The following is a 21,157-nucleotide window of genomic DNA, read 5'->3' as shown; positions in this document are numbered from 1 at the left end:
TTGTAATCTCTATGTTTCCCTTCGTAACGTTTCGGTCAAACCGAGATGAGCGACCGGTCCCACCGAGATTGCAATGCAAACTCTCTGTTTCCCTTTTGTAACATTTCGGTCGAACCGGGATGAGGGAATCGGTCCCACCGAGTTTGCCTGACCAACTCTTTGTTATTCCATTACCAAAATCGGTCTCACCGAGTGAGGGAGTCCTGGATTAGGGGGTCTCCGGACAGCCGGACTATATCCTTTGGCCGGACTGTTGGACTATGAAGATACAAGATTGAAGACTTCGACTCGTGTCCGGATGGGACTCTACTTGGCGTGAAAGGCAAGCTAGGCAATACGGATATGTGTATCTCCTCCTTTGTAACAGACCTTCTGTAACCCTAGCCCTCTCCGGTGTCTATATAAACCAGAGAGTTTTAGTCCGTAGGACAACATACAATCATACCATAGGCTAGCTTCTAGGGTTTAGCCTCTGTGATCTCATGGTAGATCTACTCTGTACTACCCATATCATCAATATTAATCAAGAAGGACGTGGGGTTTTACCTCCATTAAGAGGGCCCGAACCTGGGTAAAACATTGTGTCCCCTGCCTCCTGTTACCATCCACCTTAGACGCACAGTTTGGGACCCCCTACCCGAGATCCGCCGGTTTTCACACCGACACCGAGTTTGTGTAATCGGTCTCACCGAGATTATGTTATGCCCTAACCCTAACAAAATCGGTCCCACCGAGTTGACATGTCGGTCCCACCGAAAATCCTAACGTTCACATTTTGAACTAAATTAGTATGATCGAGTTTCATGATTCGGTCCCACCGAGTTTGGTGATTTGTGTGTAACAGTTAGATTTTGTGTGGAGGCTATTTATACCCCTCCACCCACTCTTCATTCGTAAAGAGAGATATCACAACATGCCTACACTTCCAACATATATTTTCTGAGAGAGAACCACCTACACTTGTGTTGAGGTCAAGATATTCCACTCCAAACACATAAATCTTGATATCTAGCCTTCCCCAAGTTGCTGTCCACTCAAATCATCTTTCCACCAAATCCAAATCCTGTGAGAGTGAGTTGAGTGTTTGGGAGACTATCATTTTTAGCACAAGAGCAAGGAGTTCATCATCAACACACCATTTGTTACCTCTTGGAGAGTGGTGTCTCCTAGATTGGCTAGGTGTCACTTGGGAGCCTCCGTCAAGATTGTGGAGTTGAACCAAGGAGTTTGTAAGGGCAAGGAGATCGCATATTTCATGAAGATCTACCCGAGTGAGGCAAGTCCTTCGTGGGCGACGGACATGGTGGGATAGACAAGATTGCTTCTTCGTGGACCCTTCGTGGGTGGAGCCCTCCGTGGACTTGCACAACCGTTCCCTTCGTGGGTTGAAGTCTCCATCAACATGGATGTACGATAGCACCACCTATCGGAACCACGCCAAAAATCTCCGTGTCTCCAATTGCGTTTGCACACTCCAAACTCCTCCCTTTACCTTCATATGCAATTGTTTTACTTTCCGCTGCTATACTCTTAGAATTGCATGTGTAGGTTGATTGCTTGACTTGTGCTAAGTTGCTAAAATCTGCCTAGAACTAAAATTGGGAAAAGGCTAGATTTTTATTTGGTCAAGTAGTCTAATCACCCTCCTCTAGACATACTTTCGATCCTACAAGTGGTATCAGAGCTTTGGTCTCCATTTGCTTTGATTTCCATAGCTTTTTGTGGTCATAGCCTTGGTTTCACAACCTAGGAGAGTATGGCCTCTAGCGAGGGAAATTACCACCATAGATGTCCTTACTTTGATGGTACAAATTTTGCTAGTTGGAAGCATAAGATGAAAATACATATTCTTGGACATAACCCCGCCGTTTGGGCTATTGTGTGTATTGGCTTGCAGGGTGAATTCTTCGATGGAAGAGAACCAAACCCTGAAGCTACCGCAGAAGAATTGAAGATGCTGCAATACAATGATCAAGCTTGTGATATTCTCTTCAACGGATTATGCCCCGAAGAATTCAACAAAATCAACCATCTTGAGAATGCAAAGGAAATTTGGAATACTTTGATTGATATGCACGAAGGTACCGAATCTGTCAAGGAATCCAAATTGGATGTGCATGAAAGTCAGCTTGACAAGTTCAAAATGAAGGATGGTGAAGGCGTCGCTGAAATGTACACTAGGCTTGCTCTCATCACAAATGAGACTGTCGGCTTAGGAAGTGAAGAGATGATCGATAGATTTATCATCAAGAAGATTCTAAGAGCCTTGGATGGAAAATATGATACTGTGTGCACATTGATCCAAATGATACCAAATTACAAAGATCTCAAGCCAACTCAAGGATAAGGAAGAGCTTCACAACAAGTCAAGTGGTGCTTACAAAGCCTCGTGTGATGCTCCCACATCATCAAGTGAGAAGCAAACCTTCAATGAAGAATTGAGTCTAATGGTGAAGAACTTCAACAAGTTCTATAAGAGTAGAAGCAAGGAAAGAAGTTCCCAGTCAAGGTCCTACCATGACAAAAGATCTTCTAGTCGTGAGCATAATTGCAACAATTGTGGAAGACCCGGACACTCCTCCAATGAATGTACGACCCCCCCCCCTACAAAAGAAGAGAAGATTCTCCCAAAAGAAGGAGTAGAACAGAAGAATCACAATCAAGAGAGAGAAGGAATAGAGATGATCGTTATGAATGAAGACCCTCTCGGAGAAGAAAGGACTCGAAAGGAAGGACAAATCATCAAGGAGCTACACAAAAAGAAGACATCAAGCTCATGTTGGTGAATGGGTATTTGGTTCTGACTCCAACAATCACTCCGAAAGAAGTTATCACTCCGACTCCGAATATACTCAAGATGAAGGTGTTGCCAGACTAGCACTTGTGACAACGAACTCCTATGACATATTTGACTCACCAAATGAAGGAATTGGAAGATGCTTCATGGCTAAAGGACCATAGGTAACACACCCCGAGTATGTTGATTTCAATAGTGATGATGATGACTTGCTAGGAGATGATGATTTACTTGTTGACAACTCTAGTTATGAAAACTATGATGAGCTTGCTATTAATCACGATAATCAAGATAAAATGAATGACGATGATAAGAAGGAGATTGAGCGTCTAACTAAAGAACTAAACACTCTTAAGTTAGCTCATGAAACTACCTTGGAAGATCATCGAGAACATTTAAAGACTCATGATAAGCTACACCTAGAAAAGCTCAACCTTTAGCAAGAACATGAGTTTTTAAAGGCAATCAATGATGATCCTTGCAAGAAAAGTTCTTCTTATATTGCCAAGCATTTACTCTTGTCTACTTACATGCCACAAGTTAAATCTAGTAACAAGAACAAGAAAGATTCTTCATCTAGTAGTAACAACAATCATGCTAAATCCAATGTTGTTGCTTCTAGTAGCTCTATTGATTCCACTAATGATTCTCTTAGCCAAGTTACACTTGAGCAAGAAAATAGCTTATTGAAGGGAATTATAGAGAAATGTGTTTACAAGAGCCTTGCCAGAAGTAAGCAATTTGAGGAAATTGTAGGCAAGCAAGGAAGACACCGAAAGAATAAAGGTGTTGGTTTTGAACGAAATTTCAATGCCAAGGAGTTGAGTGGGAAGAAGATCAATACCCCAAGACGAAGTTTGTTACTCAACAAGAGAAGTATGATGCTACTCTTTTCAAAGGAACACAATCTCAAGATGATCTTCCACCACAAGACCACAAGCAAAAAGGCAAGGACAAGCTTCAAGAGGAGATTGATGCATGAGAGGAAGCACCGAAGGCCTTGGTCAAATGGGTTCCCAAGACTACATCAAGTTCTACTTCAAGTACGACTACAACCCCAAGGATTCCCATCAAGATGGTGTGTATCCCGAAGAATAAGAACTAGAGAGTTCTTGAGGGTGACTCCGCCAACCTACTTCACACTTATCATTTTGGCAAGGACAAGTGCAAACAACTTTCATATCTTGCACTAGTTCAAGGAGTCACAAACCCTCTTGTTGGTAAGACAAGGGACAAGATAACCTAATGCTTCCATGTACATCATATTGTGTACACATCACTCTATGTCTATGGATATCCTTGTTTGTTCCCTTGTGGGACTAACCCATGTAGGTATTGAAAGTGCAACTCACTCTAATGGAATGCTCCGAATGATCTACATCAACATTGAGCATCCACATCTTATTACCTACATGAAGTCATCATCGACAAAACCCAAGGTTAGTTGATCCCTCTTAGGGGGGATATCATATCTAGGGGGAGCTTCACTCTAATCAATTGAGTTAAAGCAACTCTAATGGTGTGAGTACAACAATGCTCTATGTAAAAGTGGTAACCCCACTTGTTCTTAAACGATGAGTATGACCTATGATCTAATGTTCTCATTTACCTCCTAAGTCAATATACTCATATATAGATGACCTAGTCATCGCCAATTGCTTGTTAGATGCTAGAGTGTCTGTGCATGCTTTGTCACATATTTCATTTGCCATTTTAATTATGTGAGCATGTTGAATGCATATTTTTCTCACTCGAGGACATCCATTTGTTGCTTTGATTGTTTGGTTTTTCCTCTTTTTCCAAATGGATGGACAAGAATGCCTAAGAACTCCCTCTAGCTATCTATGATTTTCTCATCTCAAACTCTATTCATGCTACATCACAAAGTTTGGTCAAGTCAGATTCGAACCCCTCTATGTGAGGAGCACTCGGAGTTCCTAATTCGTCATAGACTTAAACTTCCCAAACCTCTTTGTCCATTTCGGTATGACCGATTCATCCTTTTTGGTCCTACCGAGATCACTTAGTTCATCTAGGTTTTCAATCTTGGTGCAACCGATTAGAACCTTTCGGTCACACCAAGTTGCAATAACTACCTATAGTTTTGCATCTCCGTGCCACCGAGTTTTTCCACTCGGTCACACCGACAGCGTCTGGTTATATAATACTAACGGGCCAAAATTTGGCAATTTTCCGAAACCCTTCGCCCGCGCATAACCTACTCTGCCTCTTCGGGTCTCCGTATCGTCTTCTCACTGCCAGCGACCTCCCGCCGCTGGTCTCCGCCGCCGTCAAAGGAAATCTGCTCCGCCGTTGCCGCCATAGCGAGCACTCGCCGGATTAGGGTAAGTGTTCAATCCCTTGTGCTGTCTTTTTCACTCCGATTCCTAGCACAAGGACAATACCATGTTTCTTGACACTATTGCGATTCATCCATACAGATAAAACTTCATTAGGACTAGATTGATTCAAAAAATTGAGGGTTAGCTCTCCGCAGAACTCATCTCGGACCGACCGAACTGTAGAAATCGGTTTCACCGATTCGGCCTTGGCCATTGCACATGCGCTCTTGGGTCTGACTGAAACGCGCAAATCGGTGTGACCGAGTTCAAGATTATGTGAAACCCCAGCAATCTTGGTGCCACTGAACTGTGACTCGGTCCTACCGAGTTCACTAGTTTAGGTTCCAAGTGTTGCTTCGGTATCACCGAGTTTGTCAATCCGGTAGCTCCGAGATCACTTCTAGAGAGAACTAAAACTAAACTTTTTGACTCAATTGTTTTGCAAAACTCCTGCACATTGTGATTCTGATCTTCTCTACCTCATCTATAACCTATTCACAGGGTTTGCTGATAGTTTGCCTGCGCGATGTCTGACCAAAGTGACAGCCAAAACAAATCTGAAGAACATGTCCAGATGAGTGAGGGCACTAGTCCCTCCAGCTCTTCTGATGATGGAAGCAGGAGCACTCCAAGTAACTTGCCAAAGGCAGCTACCAGGACCAGGAAAAAGAAAACTTTTGATTCAGAGGATGAAGATTATGTGGCCATTGAGGATGAGGCCACTTCAAGGAAAAAGGTGCTGAAAAAGGAGCATGGCTCAGCTGCCACAGTTAAGCCAGGGATGCATAAGAAGGCACTAGCAAAGGGAGTTCCAATGTCTAAGGCCAGAGCATCCACTGTTGAAACCTCCAAGCCAACTGAAGAGGTAGTTGGAGAAGGGAATAAAAGGAAGGAAAGGGTCAAGAAGACCACTACCAAAGTGCTTGGCCGACCATCAATAATGAGAGGTTCAAATGAAGAGGAAGAGGATGCTGCACCAGCACCCAAAGCACAAAAGCTCAAGGAAAATGCAATCAGATCAGGAGCTAATCCATCTAAGCCCAAAGCTGCTCCCAAGGCTACTGCTCCAGCTCAGAAGCCTAAACCTAAGAGAAGCACTAGGAACATTCCTGCTGAGGAGAAAAACAAGGCCCCAGTGCCTGAAGCTGCTGAAGAAGAAGATGATGACTTAGTTGTGTTGAGGAAGCTGAAGCCCAAGATACCTGACCACAATAACACACACCCTATGGCAGAAAACATGAAAATTAGGAAGGATGTAGGACTGAGGTTATGGAGACAGTCTGATCCATATGCTGGCAGGAGGAGGACTACTGTGGACTACAGGTTTCACACCAAGGAACAGCAAGACTTTTATGAAACAATCCTGCTTGACAAGAATCACATTGTGTTTGACATGAAATGGGTTGACTGGGAGTACATCAAGGAGAATGAAGATCACTATCCAGATGTATATGACAGCTTCAAGGCATGTGGAGTTGATATCTTTGTGGCCCAGAAGCTCACCAAGTGGAACGATGAGCTGATCATGTAGTTCTACTCCACTGCCCACTTCTATCCAGATGGGAGAATAGTTTGGATGTCTCAGGGTACCAGGTACCAATATTCAGTTGATGAATGGGCTAAGCTGATCAATGCCCCTGCAGAGCATGAAGATGACTTGGATGTATATGCTGAGAAGAAGAAAGACGACAACACAATGGCCAACATGTACAAAGAGATCCCAGATGTTGCTTTGGATACTCACAAGTTTGGATCTGTCCACTACTTGTTGTCTGGTCTGCCTACTGATCCTCAGACACACATTGCTACCCAAGTCAGGTGATCACAAGATGATCAGATGACATGCCATCAACTTGCTACATTTGTTTGATTTTCCTCAGAAATTCAAAGTGATGAGTGTCACACCCTAGCTAGTTCAAGCATTAGAGTGTGCATCATGTTTAAATTTCTCTTAAATTTGAAATGGGGCATAATCAACCCCAACACCCCCCTGAAAATGCTAATTTCCAACAATTGGAATTTCATTGAACCCAAAATGCCCTTCATAAAAGCCCACCATTTTTGGTCTTGACTAAAACCTCTGCCAAAAATGGTTGCAATTTATGGAGCCATTCTGGATTTTTTGAACAAGCCATAAGTATTTGAATTTGGGAATTTTAAATGCTATAAACATTTTAAAGTGCTCAAATAATCTTGGAAGCATTTTTAGGCAGTTGGGAATATTCCCAAATGTGTCTCTAAATATTTCTAGAGTTTTTGGAAATGAAATAGTATTTATTCTATTTCAATACATATATCAGGTAATAGAATAAATGGAAAACAAGAAAAGGAGAGAGAGAACAGAGACTTACCTGGTGCAGCCCACCAAGCCCACCAGCTCGGCCCAGTCCACCGGCTCCTGCCAGTCCTCCTCCTCCTCTCGCCAGGAGGACGAGAGGCGTGTGGCCGGCGCCCGCGGCCACACGCCGGCCACCTCCTGCTTCCGCCGACGCCCTGGACGCGTCTACGAGTGCCACGTCGACCCCCTGGACCCCTCGACCGCTCCACTCTCCCTCCTGTCTCGCCTCTCTCGCTCTTGTCCCCGAAGCAGGGCGCAGCCGTCGCCGCCGACAAGCACCACCGCAGCCACCGCCGTCCACTCGTTGCCTCGCCATGCCAAAAAGTTCCACCGTCGTCCACTGCTTCGCCTCGACCCATCCCCGAGCGCTCGCTCGCCCCGGAGACGCTGCACTGAGCTCGTCTTCAACCTCGGTCGTTGGTGATCCCCCTCGCCGCCTCGCTCGCTCCAGCTCTTCCCCGAGCTCGCCGTTCGCTCCCCTGCAACCGCAGTGAGCTACTGACCCTTCTCCCCCTCTCCGTTCTAGCTCTCGGACACCATATGCGCTGCCTCGAGTTCGCCCGCACACACCGCCGCCTGTGCTCGCCGCCGACGAGTCTCCGACCATCTAATGGTCCGGCTGTCGTGCCCAGCTTCCTCCCCACGCCGCGTAGAGCACGTACGTGCCCCGCTTGATCCTCCACGACCGTCACAAGGATGACCCCGACCTCACCCGAGCCCCGGCAAACGCCAAGGTCGACGCCGGCGACGACTCCGGCCACCCCAGGCCCAACCACCCATACCACTCGACGCGGACGAGTGCCCGCATCACTTAGATGCCCTCAGCCGGCCATTTGGTCGCCGGAGGAAGAAACTCGCACCCCTCCGCCGTCCCTGGCCTTGCCGGCGACGAGCCCCGGGTCAACTCCGGCGAGTTTGATCCGGGTTGACCCCAGTTTGAATTCCCCTTACTCACTGACGTGTGGGCCCGAGGCCACTAATTAAACAAGATTAGTATTAGTTTAACACTAACTAACTTTAGTTAGTTAGTTGACACTGACAGATGGGACCCACTGGTCAGGGTTGACCTGGACCGTCTCAGTTGACCGCTGACGTCACACTGACGACAGGCTGACATAGTAAATCAACCATAGCTCCAAATCAAAGAATTCATATATGAAAAATGATCAAAAAAATTCAATCTATCCATCTGTAATGGTTTCATGCATGACAAAACAAGTTAACATTGTTGTTTAAGCAAAATAAGATTATGCACTAATAAGGCTATGTTAAATGAGCTAACATTTGAATCTTTGATTCAAATGAGTTCATTCCTTTCTGTTTTAGCTTGCATTAGGCCAAGACACTTTGATTTTGCCATGTCATAGCATGCATCATATTGTTGCATATTGTCATGTGTTGATTATGTTCGGTGTGTCTTTCGTGGTAGGTTCTGCCTCCGAGGATAACCCCGAGTATCCGTCTGAAGGGCAGTACCCTACTACCACTACATCAGGTAAGCAACCCATTGATCATTCTGATACAAACCCATGTTCTCGCTTCTGCTCTTTATTATTGCATTAAGACAACGCGATTCAAACTGTTGTGTGCTACGGTAGTTCAACCCTTATCCGCTGCATGACCTGTCATTGCCACAGTAACTAGATGAAACCCACTAGCATGTGTAGGAGTTGATTGAGCCATGTATGTGTTTCCTACCTTGCTATGCCTGCTATGCTTAGAGTTGTGTCAGGTCTGGTTCATCTGGGTGATGGGCTAGAGTGAAATGATTATGTCGGTAATGTGAGGGATGTGTTGAACATGATTTGGTAAAGGTATCGATGAGAGGCCATGTAGGAGTACATGGTGGGTTGTCTCATTGAGGTCGTCCATAAGAACTGAGATCTATATGTGTGATTTAAGATTCAGTTACTACCATACATTGGGCCCGAAACCAATGGACCCTCTCGGCTTCTTATTCACACTAGTACTCTGTCCAGGAGTTGCAATTAGTTTCTGGTGTTTGTAGGTTATGTGTTGGTGGCCGTGCGTAGCACTGACCCTAGGGGTGGGCTATGTTGCGGTAGATACACCGTGTCACGGTGTACCGAGTCACCCGTTTGGTGTCCCGGGAACCCTGTTCACATCGTTCGGGGCCGTATGTGGAAACCTCGGCCGGACTCCCTGCGGATGGAACCTGGATAGGCAATAAACCTAGACTAGAGGCTTGAGTGTTTAGGTAGGCCGTGGCCGACACCATCGTTGGGCTTCCGCTTGAAGGTTGCCCAGTACATGTCGTGTAAACGGCGGTAAGTGGTGAAAGCGTGTATGAAGAAGTACACCCCTGCAGGGTATAAAACTATTCGAATAGCCACGTCCGTGGTAAAGGACTACTTGGTTGCCTATACAGTTCGTAGACAAGTTAATGGATACTACTAAAAGACTCAAGATAAGTGTGAGTACCGAGGATGGCCCTCTCATAGGATGACGAGGGAGGATCCCCGGTGGAGTATTGTGTTGGTGAGTAGTGGACTCGTGTGCAGAAACTATTTTTACTAGTGGAGTTCCGTAGGATAGCTTAGCCAAGAGTCAAAGCTGGCTTGCTACAATAACCCCACCACCTTCTTGAGAATGAGCATGTATAGTAGGTTCTGATGTAAGACTTGCTGAGTACCTTTGTACTCATGTTTGCTTAATTACTGTTTTCAGACGACAACACCGCCCCTCTGATGGGTTTTATGTAGACCTCGACGTCGATGAGTAACTCGCCACCCAGGTGGTGATCCTGGCCATGGAGGGCCTTATGTAGATAGACAGGCTTCGAGAAGCCTTCTTTCTTTCTAGTGTCTGTACTCAGACTATTTGCTTCCGCATGTGCTTGTATGCTTGTATGACTTGAGTGTCGGGTCATGTGACCCCTACCTGTATGAACATGTTATGTATGGCTCTCTGGAGCCTTTAAATAAGGTACTTGAGTTGTAGAGTTTTGTTGTGATGCCATGTTGTATGTACTCATATCGGGCATATTGTGTGTATGATTGAAATGCTTGGTATGAGTGGGATCCGACAATCTAGTTGTTTATCCTTGGCAGCCTTTCTTATGGGGAAATGTAGTCTAGTGTTCCTCGAGCCATAGTAGTCTGCTACAGCCCGGTTCACCGGAGTCCTGCTAGCCCAGCACTACTGCTCAGGACACTTGACTGGCCGGCATGTGTTTCACTTTGTTCCTATGTCTGTCCCTTCAGGGAAATGTCACGCGGTGACATCCGGAGTCCTGTCTAGCCTGCTACAGCCCGGGTTCCCGGGAGTCCTGTTAGCCCAGTGCTACAGCCCGGATTCACTCGCTGATGACCAACATGCTCGATGTGATTCATGTATGCCTGTCTCCATAGGTCTGTGCCGCTTTGGATTCACGATTAGCCATGTCGGCCCGGGTTCTCTATCATATGGATGCTAGCGACACTATCATATACGTGAGCCAAAAGGCGCAAACGGTCCCGGGCCATAGTAAGGCGACACTCGTGGGGATACTGTGCGTGAGGCCGCAATGTGATATGAGGTGTTACCGGCTAGATCGATGTGACTTGGAACCGGGTCCTGACAGCGTTGGCATCAGAGCCGGACTGCCTGTAGGTTCTTTGAGCCAAACTGGTCGATGTCGAGTCTAGAAATGGTTTAGTTATACGTAGGGGAATTGATTGTGGGAGGGAACGTAAGGATCTTTTACTTCTTTACCTTGTGCCCTCTGATCTGAGTCATTCTCTTCTCGTTCAATGTGGGTTAAGGACTAGGCTCTCTTCTTCTATCAGGTTCACGTGTTACTAATCCGTAGTAGCTTATAGGATTGTTGTTACAAGCCTCAGTATAGTTTCTACTACTTTTAGTATGTTGCCAGTTGAATCAGAACCTTGATATGATGTTATTGAGGGGTATTGCAAACTGTGATGGATGTCTCAAATCTTTTTCTGAGCATTTACAGCTGTTATGCTGTCCAATTTTCCCTAGAAATTCTAATGTCTTTGCATTGTGGTTGTGCTTTCAGATGGCCACTCGTGCTCAAAACCAAGTGGTTCGCCTGACCCGGTGCCTCGATGTGCCCGGTCATACTGCTATGTTAGTCCGGGTAATGACTGAGACGGGTTACCATTGGTATCCCGAATACACTGTCGAAGAGCAATTCCGAGACTTCAACCAGAGGCAGTACCTCTGTACCGTCAAGATATATCCCTCTTATCCTGGAGCCACTAAGCCCCTTCACTGTTCCTATGGACTCGGGGTTACTATTGAGATGGCTGTGCAGGATGCTACCTATTCCATGATGACCATCAAGCGAGTCTGGACTAGCCTGCTTCGGAACACCGACTTCCGTTATATGCCAGCTTCACTTCAGGGAGCGCAAGGGTATCTCCAGGCTATCTATGCTGACCCCACACATGAGGAGTCACTACTCCGCACCACTGCCGAGATGCTCGAGGATAAGGACCGCGAAAATCGGGCCTTGCGTATGGAGCTTTTTAACTCTCTGCTGATCACTGGGCCACTTTGACTCGGTTTGCACCGGTGGTACAGGCAGGATACATGGATCTGAGGGATCTGTACCCTGTATGGTCTGGATTGCCAGATTGTATGGAGTGGCGCGATGTAGGAGGCATCACCCCTCCTCGTGGTCCCCGTCTGCCACCACCTGTGGGACCAAGGCCACATCCGAGTCCCTATGGTCCGCAGGCTCCGCAGGACCGTCTGTTCCCAGATGATCATGTTCCACATCCAGGTTTTTGTGGCTACTTCTATGAGGATTACTACGGAGTCGTCTGAGCTAGTAGTAGTTTCACTAGAATTGTAGTAGTTGTATCTCCACTGTCCTGCGTGACTTGTGGAATATGACTTAGTGTGTAATCAATTCCGGAGGTGTAGGAAAATAATGTATAGGAGCTTGGAATGCCTTCGATGAGATGTAATGTCTTTCACCGTAGTTGTACCCTAGCCTGGGCTTGTACTAAACTATGTACGGTGTGTATGACCAATGGTATATATATGGCAGTTTCTATATTACCATGTCGTGCAATGAACATCTTAGCATTCCATGTTATCCATTACATTCTGCACTTCCTTGCTAAGTTTGTGCCATCCTTATCTAAACCGTTGTCTTGTTTTCTCCTAGGATGGTCAACACCCGCAGCAACCCTGCTGCCCCGGAGCAGGGGGAAGCCAGTGCAGCTAGGGGTGAAAATCTGCCTCACCCGCCTTCTCTGGCCGAAGTGATGCTGGAGGCGGAAAGAAACAAGCGTGAGAGTAACCGCTTGCTGGAGCGGATTGAGCAGAACACTGCATGCCATCAGCGAATTGACTTGGTGTCAATCAATGACTTCATCAAGCTGTACCCACCAAAGTTTAACCATTCCGTCGAGCCCCTCGACGCGGATGACTGGCTTCGCAGCATCATCCACAAGCTATGTTCTACCAACGTAGCCGAAGCTGACAAGGTTACTTATGCTGCCTATCACCTCAAAGGCCCTGCTAGCCTTTGGTGGGAAAACTTTGAAGCTATGCGCCCGGTCGGCCAAATCACTACTTGGGCTGAATTCAGTGAGGCTTTCCGTGAGCATCACATTCCGGAAGGTCTCATAGATCGCAAGAGGGAAGAGTTCTTCAATTTCACCCAAGGAAGACTGACTGTGGATGCATATAGTCGTGAATTTGGGAATCTGGCACGATATGCTCCTTAAGAAGTATCTACCGATGCTAAGAAGCAGGCAATGTTCCGCAAGGGACTTAGCCCCGAGCTTCGCCGCGATCTTCGTCTGCACAAGTGCACCTCCTTTCAGAAGTTGGTCAATAAAGCCATCAGTGCTGAGTCAAGCCAGTCTGACTATGATGCTTCACGCAAGCACTCACGTGATTTTGGCTCTTCATCCGGCTCTGGATCTCAGAAGCGCCGTGTGTGGATTCCAAGCACGACACTGCCACCCAGGTTCATTCCGAGGCCATCCTTTGAGGCGCCTCGTCCCAACCAGCAGTTTGCACCGCGCAAGCCCTATGGTGGCCCCGCTACTAATGCTGCTCCACGTCCCAATGTTGTGACGTGTTTCAAGGGTGGAGAGTCGGGTCACTATAGCCGAGAGTGTCCCCAGAACAACAACCCCAATCAGTCTGGAAAGTCCGTTGGCCGTGGTAAGCCAGCGGGAAAGACATTCTACACCAAGCCGGTCACCATTGCACGTGGCCATGTCAACTATGTTTCAGCCGAGGAGGCTCATGAGGATCCTAACGTCATCCTTGGTACGCTCCTTGTTAACTGTCATGATCGGTTTTCCGGGTATTAATTTCCAGAAAATGGCCGTTGTGCTCACCAGCCCCAGGATTACTGTTAGCTGATGAGGCACCAGCTTGATACAGAAATTCCAAGCAAAAATACAAAATGTGTAGTACAAGACCATTGTGGCCTATGAGTACATCAAATGGTTTCTAGTGGTTGAGGGCGGAAGCGGTTTGTGGATCACCACGGTCTATGGGACTCCATTTCCCACAGGAACAGCTGACCAGGTTAACTCCTATCTTCGCGAGGCTGCTATCACCGTTGCTTAGGTCCCGAGGCTGTCATCGCCACGCTCCTCTCCAAGCAAGCAATCTAGCCAAGACAATAGCCAGGGACAAGCCAGTGAGTACTTTGAATGTACTCGCAAACATTAAGAACACAGGTATAATATAATTGATCAACATACACTGAAATATTCCATGATCACATCGTCAGTCATAAATAAAATCTTGATGCATGCAAGCAGGTTATTTATATGCAACCGGAATATGCAATGACAGAATAGAAATAAAATGCACTGATCGGATGCCTGAAGCGACGTCTCGAAAGGATAGTAAAAGTGAGCATGCCTTAGTCGGGCGTCTTAGTGACACCACATAAGGGGCTTATAAAGTAAATAAAATAACAAGCATGCCACAGTCGGGCGTCTGAGCGACGCCACATAAAGGGCTTATGAGAAAATGAAATAACAAACATGCCACAGTCGGGCGTCTGAGCGACGCCACATAAAGGGCTTATGAGAAAATGAAATAACAAACATGCCACAGTCGGGCGTCTGAGCGACGCCACATAAAGGGCTTATGAGAAAATGAAATAACAAACATGCCACAGTCGGGCGTCTGAGCGACGCCACATAAAGGGCTTGTAAGTAAATGAAATAACGAACCTGCCACAGTCGGGCGTCTGAGCGACGCCACATAAAGGGCCTATATATATAAACATAATCATAGTGAATATCCAGGGGGTGGTACCGTCCCAGGGATATTCATTATTTCAAACAATGCAAATAGTTAGTCCATAATGATAATAATCATAACCATCATATATCACAAGTCATAATCAATATTCGGGTTTAGTAGTTTCTCCTTCGAAGACCGACACTAAGACCGACACTTGACCCATCCCAGACTGTAGTCCTTAACCATGGACACGGCTATTCGAATAGGTTTAATATCTCTGCAGAGAGTGTACTCTTTACCCACGAGTAACGGATTCCTTTAGTCCATTGGACTAATTCCGTCTACGGTCTTTTAATTGAAACACACCTGACTTGCACACACCAGCTTTTACTCGTGTCTGGAATCACCCATGACACCTGTTAAGCAAAACTCTAAGTGGGGAGGCTACAACCTCGCGTAGCATGGGATCAAATTTCTATCGCGCGCTCTAAGGGGTGCCCCCCTCTTGGTCCCAACCGGATACACCCATGCCCCCGGACCAGGTGGCATGCCTACCGGCTACAACCGGTATCTTCCACCATGGCCTCTCTGTACGGTGTGTGCCAGGACAAGGGTTAACAACTTACTGAACCATACCCCACCTACGGTAGGGACCAGTTGCAGTACGAAACAAGTATGGGGGTTACCGGAACAAGACTCGATATACAGCCGACTCTGGAGGCTTATAAGTTCCCTGCATGACATGTATAACAAATATATTTCAACCAACAGAATCGCCACCCATTATACCTTACTATGCCATACCGGACATAACCGTCCCGACGGAGACCGGCGACAAGCTCACGCCTACCCAAGGCAGAGGCTTTCCCCGGTTCCTTTCTGGCATGCATGCAAGGCACATGAGGATGATTACCATCACATGTATATTCATTTCCAACAGCAAGGAAATCACTAATATGCATTCATGCAAATGATCGCATCATCACATAAAATAACGAGTTCTCCGAAATAAGGTGGTGTTATAATCGTGTCAACCAACACATCAAAAATATTATGCCAGGGTTCAAGATGCTTGCCTTCATGGTGTGGTAAGGCAGGGTGCACTCCAAATCTTTTGAAAGCTTTCTTCTCTTCAAAAATCCTATTTTCAAAAATATGCAAATAACACATATTTCAAAAACAGTACAAAAAAGTTGTTTGGAAAATTTTCAAATAAATCTTAAAATAAACTAGACAGAATTTGAGAGATGTAGGAAAAAGAATCAATTCATTTGGAGTTATAATTAAAAAGTTATAGCCAGTCAAAGTTGTGGTCAAAATCTGTTTTTTTTAAATAAAACAAAAAGAAAACGTTTCAGTCACGAATACGCTTTCGGTGCAGGGAAAACGTACTGGGGAATTATACGTCTTCACTTAAACACGTGGACCGGTGCGGGGGTCACTGATAGTGGGCCCGCCTGGCTCACTGGTCAGGTTTGACCAGTCGCCGCGCCCCTTCTCCCTCCTCTGTCCGAGCGAGGCGAGGCTCCGGCGACCAACGCCGGCGAGCGGCGGCTCCTTGCGGCCTCTGGGGGGGCGGGGATGGATCCGCCAAACTGGGGCGGTCCTCCCAGTAGTCGTTGGATCGGCGGGGACGGAGTGAGCTGCCGGTCGGCGAGCTTCGCGGCGGAGGGGGTTTCGTGGGCAAAGTGAATTTTCTCCTGCGGCGAGTCCCGAGCAGAATTGAGTGGGGGTTTGGACTCATGAGAGGGAGAGGGAGTTCCTGGTGAAGAGAGTGGAGAGGGGGAGGTCCTGGTGGCGCCGGAGTGAACGAGGCAGTGGCGGCGGCCGTGCTTGCCGGAGAAGAAGGAGACGACCATCTCCGGTCCTTCTACTGCTACGGGAGGATCCGCGAGAGGGTGAGAGAGTTTGCTTGAGGGTTTGGCGAGCTCGGGGGTCCTTATATAGATGGTCGGGGGCGGTTCCGACGATGGCCGAGGACAAGAACGCCGGCGACCGCCATTCTGTAGCTAGGGCGACGTGGCGGCGACGAGAGCTAGCAGACACGCTTGGGGATAAGCTTGCGTTGTTCCCAGGGGCAGGTGGCGAGCCGGGGTGGCTTTGGCGGCGCCGATCGTGGCAGAGGCGCTTCGGACACCGGCGTGCCGCCAAGAGGGCTCTGGTGGTGGCTCTGTAGGGCGCCAGGGTGGGCTGGCGTGTTGTGGCAAGAAGGGGAGCGCGTGGCGTGGTTCTGCAGTGTGGGCCAAGCCAGGGGCGCGACGCGGCGGCTCGTGTGCGCGGCTGAAGTTGGCGCGCTCTGGGTGCGCCCAGTGCATGCCTACCAGCTGCTCGGTGAAATGCCATGGCACTCCAGAGCGCTCGGTTGGAGCTGGGGTTTGGCAGGTCTAGGCTAGGTCTTGCAAGGAGATCAGTGGACAAGCTTGATGGGTTAGAGGATCAAGTTCATAACACAAACTTACACTCATGCCAAATCTGTTCATGCCCACAGGGTGTTTGTCAAAATGCCAGAGGCATCTAGGCAGTTCTTGGAGGGGCCAAAATCTCCAGATAGAAGTCTCTTTGGATGCACAAGAGGGTGGTGAGGTTAGTTGGTGGAAAGCACAAACTTGCTAGTGCAAGTTTTGCAGAATTTCAATTCTGGACAGAAGGTTAATGGCACTATTCCATGAACCAAAAGTGATCCAATGGGTGCATGCTCCTGGACTTAGGGGTTTGGTAGGGCTGTCTACAAGTAGGAGAAAACACAAGATCATTGGAGCAAAATTAAATAGGGTTGTAGTAGAAATCACAAGGCTGGACCAGAATGAAAATGAGGTTGATTCACTCAACTTTTTCAAAGAACAACACTAGGTTTTTGCATAATGTTGAATCATATGCTACTACCAACATCCCATAATTTTGGTGGAGGCTAGAAAGAAATATTTAAATGAGTTGCAGTGCAAAATTGCACTCTGGACCAGAGAAGAAAAATTGATGCAGAGCTCAAAATATTACATGAATAAAAGATATTTTTGCATAACAGTGATTTAAAAACATCACATGACATCTCCAAATTTTGGTTGGAATTTTAAGTGAATTTATCAAATGGTTGTAGTTCAAATATGGCCATATAACCTTGGAAAACCATTTTTCAAGAAAATACAAATTAAGCAAATTAATTATGTAATTAGTTCTACTAATAAAAGAAAAGTTTTTCTTGAGAGGTTAAACAAGTCCAATAACATATTTGAAAAGTTTTCACTTTGGGGAAAAACTCCATAAATCAAGGGAGAAAAAGGTTCAAAAATAAAAAGGGAGCCCAGAAAATAAAAGTTTTAATTTCCTGGCAAAAATTTTAATTAATAAAACAAGGTCAAAAATTTGGGGTGTCACAACACTACCCCCCTTAAGAAAAATCTCGTCCTCGAGATTTGATAAGGGTTGTTTTTTTTTGAAAATATCTTCCGTGTTAGTTGGAACCAAAAAGCTTACTCATAGCACAAACTTTGTGTGGCCGGGGTTGGTTTTTTTTTGGTACGCTCGAAGTAAAATGCAACCGTTCACTGACGTACACAAGCATGGTAAAAAAAATCGAGGCGCTCAAGCAAACATCATTCAATCATGGCGACACTCAAATACAGGGCGTGGTCGTACTAAGGCTCGGTACTAATCGAGTAAATTAGTCTACCTCGTTCATATCCAAGCGGGCGTGCCTTGTGGATGTCGAGGCTTCTCTTCGGGTCTCACTGTGGACGATGGGTCCTGGCATTTTAGCTCGGTTTGGGTAGAGGCTGTGCTGTGTTGGGTTGAGGCTGGCGTGCCCTTTTATAGAAAAGGGAACTGAGTCTTCCTTCGCATGCTTGCGAGAAGAACTATTCGGGATTCGGTCACTGGCGCATGAGCGACAAGTTGGGTTGATAGGTTGGGCACCGACTGCCAAAAGGTGTCGGGTCACTGTGTGGCTATCTTGCAAGGGAAGCTTGGTTGGGGTTTGGTTACGGTCTGGTGGGTTGGTTTGCCTAAGTTTATTGACCTCGCTGAGATAGGATTAGCCAATGGTCAGCCTGGCTCTGATACCAAGTCTGTCACGACCGGTTTTCCGGGTATTAATTTCCAGAAAATGGCCGTTGTGCTCACCAGCCCCAGGATTACTGTTAGCTGATGAAGCACCAGCTTGATACAGAAATTCCAAGCAAAAATACAAAATGTGTAGTACAAGACCATTGTGGCCTATGAGTACATCAAATGGTTTCTAGTGGTTGAGGGCGGAAGCGGTTTGTGGATCACCACGGTCTATGGGACTCCATTTCCCACAGGAACAGCTGACCAGGTTAACTCCTATCTTCGCGAGGCTGCTATCACCGTTGCTTAGGTCCCGAGGCTGTCATCGCCACGCTCCTCTCCAAGCAAGCAATCTAGCCAAGACAATAGCCAGGGACAAGCCAGTGAGTACTTTGAATGTACTCGCAAACATTAAGAACACAGGTATAATATAATTGATCAACATACACTGAAATATTCCATGATCACATCGTTAGTCATAAATAAAATCTTGATGCATGCAAGAAGGTTATTTATATGCAACTGGAATATGCAATGATAGAATAGAAATAAAATGCACCGATCGGATGCCTGAAGCGACGTCTCGAAAGGATAGTAAAAGTGAGCATGCCTCAGTCGGGCGTCTTAGCGACACCACATAAGGGGCTTATAAAGTAAATAAAATAACAAGCATGCCACAGTCGGGCGTCTGAGCGACGCCACGTAAAGGGCTTATGAGAAAATGAAATAACAAACATGCCACAGTCGGGCGTCTGAGCGACGCCACATAAATGGCTTATGAGAAAATGAAATAACAAACATGCCACAGTCGGGCGTCTGAGCGACGCCACATAAAGGGCTTGTAAGTAAATGAAATAACGAACCTGCCACAGTCGGGCGTCTGAGCGACGCCACATAAAGGGCCTATATATATATAAACATAATCGTAGTGAATATCCAGGGGGTGGTACCGTCCCAGGGATATTCATTATTTCAAACAATGCAAACGGTTAGTCCATAATGATAATAATCATAACCATCATATATCACAATCATAATCAATATTCGGGTTTAGTAGTTTCTCCTCCGAAGACCGACACTAAGACCGACACTTGACCCATCCCAGACTGTAGTCCTTAACCATGGACACGGCTATTCGAATAGGTTTAATATCTCTGCAGAGAGTGTACTCTTTACCCACGAGTAACGGATTCCTTTAGTCCATCGGACTAATTCCGTCTACGATCTTTTAATTGAAACACACCTGACTTGCACACACTAGCTTTTACTCGTGTCTGGAATCACCCATGACACCTGTTAAGCAAAACTCTAAGTGGGGAGGCTACAACCTCGCGTAGCATGGGATCAAATTTCTATCGCACGCTCTAAGGGGTGCCCCCCTCTTGGTCCCAACCGGATACACCCATGCCCCCGGACTAGGTGGCATGCCTACCGGCTACAACCGGTATCTTCCACCATGGCCTCTCTGTACGGTGTGTGCCAAGACAAGGGTTAACAACTTACTGAACCATACCCCACCTACGATAGGGACCAGTGGCAGTACGAAACAAGTATGGGGGTTACCGGAACAAGACTCGATCTACGGCGGACTCTGGAGGCTTATAAGTTCCCTGCATGACATGTATAACAAATATATTTCAACCAACAGAATCGCCACCCATTATACCTTACTATGCCATACCGGACATAACCGTCCTGACGGAGACCGGCGACAAGCTCACGCCTACCCAAGGCAGAGGCTTTCCCGGGTTCCTTTCTGGCATGCATGCAAGGCACATGAGGATGATTACCATCACATGTATATTCATTTCCAACAGCAAGGAAATCACTAATATGCATTCATGGAAATGATCGCATCATCACATAAAATAACGAGCTCTCCGAAATAAGGTGGTGTTATAATCGTGTCAACCAACACATCAAAAATATTATGCCAGGGTTCAAGATGCTTGCCTTCATGGTGTGGAAAGGCAGGGTGCACTCCAAATCTTTTGAAAGCTTTCTTCTCTTCAAAAATCCTATTTTCAAAAATATGCAAATAACACATATTTCAAAAACTGTACAAAAAAGGTGTTTGGAAAATTTTCAAATAAATCTTAAAATAAACTAGACAGAATTTGAGAGATGTAGGAAAAAGAATCAATTCATTTGGAGTTATAATTAAAAAGTTATAGCCAGTCAAAGTTGTGGTCAAAATCTGTTTTTTTTAAATAAAACAAAAAGAAAACGTTTCAGTCACGAATACGCTTTCGGTGCAGGGAAAACGTACTGGGGAATTATACGTCTTCACTTAAACACGTGGACCGGTGCGGGGGTCACTGACAGTGGGCCCGCCTGGCCCACTGGTCAGGTTTGACCAGTTGCCGTGCCCCTTCTCCCTCCTCTGTCCGAGCGAGGCGAGGCTCCGGCGACCAACGCCGGCGAGCGGCGGCTCCTTGCGGCCTC

The sequence above is a fragment of the Triticum dicoccoides genome, chromosome 4A (assembly GCF_002162155.2).
Source record: "Triticum dicoccoides isolate Atlit2015 ecotype Zavitan chromosome 4A, WEW_v2.0, whole genome shotgun sequence".
NCBI classification, from domain to species: Eukaryota; Viridiplantae; Streptophyta; class Magnoliopsida; order Poales; family Poaceae; genus Triticum; species Triticum dicoccoides.
The sequence above is the reverse complement of the archived record's forward strand: the minus strand, read 5'-3'. Positions refer to the sequence as shown.